The following is a 1,125-nucleotide window of genomic DNA, read 5'->3' on the forward strand; positions in this document are numbered from 1 at the left end:
GCCCCATCCTTGGAGACACTCAAAATCAGGCTGGATGGGGCTCTGAGCACTGATGGAGCTGTAGATGTCCCTGATCGTTACAGGGGAGTTGGACCAGATGGCCTTTAAGGGTCCTTTCCAACAATTCTGTGATTCTATGCATAGACATTTGCAGAACTGTCATGTTGGACTCCACACAATGGAAGTGGAGCATACATGAAATAACTGCCATTTTCAAGAGCAGCCTGTCTCTTATAGACCCATGACTGTTGGCTGAAGCATACGGTCACACAGGCAAGTCAGCTAAGAAAATCCTCAAGTGCAAAGAAAACCTCAACACTTTAACAAAACAGTGAAAATTCTGACAAAAAAAAAAAAAATCTACATGCTTACGAATCACAGAATCATAAAGGTGGAAAAAATCCACTGGGATCATCCAGTCCAACCCCCAGCCCACGTCCCTCAGTGCCACATCCCCACGGCTCTGGGACACCTCCAGGTGACCCCACCACTCCCTGGGCAGCTGTGGCAGTGCAGAATCACTTCTGGAGAAGGGAATTGTGGCTAACAGCCAACCCGAACCTCCCCTGGCACAACGTGAGGCCATCCCCTCTCGTCCTACGGCCGTTCCCTGGGAGCAGAGGTCGACCCTGCCTCACACAGCCTCCTTTCAGGTCACTGTAGCTGCATAAGCATTTGACCAGCAGAAGCCTTTTAACACAGACCTGAAGCAACATTTCTTGCATACACGCTGTGTGTCTGCTTCTGGGAATGCATGCACGATTTCAGCCAGCCCGTCACACACACAGCAGGGCTCTGACCCCCGACCAGCACAGCTCCCCACACGAGTTGCTCCATGCAGCAGACCGTGCTAGCACGCTTGCGCTGCTTTCTGACTGGAACGTGCACGTACTCATCCGCAGTGCAGGTGTAAGACAGCCTAACACCTCCTCTAGGGGAAGAGGAGGGATGCTATAAATGGCTGCTAAGCTGTTTATTTCCTTCTGCTCTCACTCCCGCCGTTGCCACTGCGATGTTTAAAGTAGCCGAGCAGACAGCGGGTCACGGCACGGAGCTCCACCAACACCGCACCTTTCGCCTCAGTGCGGAGCCAGGCCTCGCGCTTCCCGCGCAGCGCCATCACCA

This window comes from Meleagris gallopavo, chromosome 2 (genome assembly GCF_000146605.3).
Source record: "Meleagris gallopavo isolate NT-WF06-2002-E0010 breed Aviagen turkey brand Nicholas breeding stock chromosome 2, Turkey_5.1, whole genome shotgun sequence".
Taxonomy (NCBI): domain Eukaryota; kingdom Metazoa; phylum Chordata; class Aves; order Galliformes; family Phasianidae; genus Meleagris; species Meleagris gallopavo.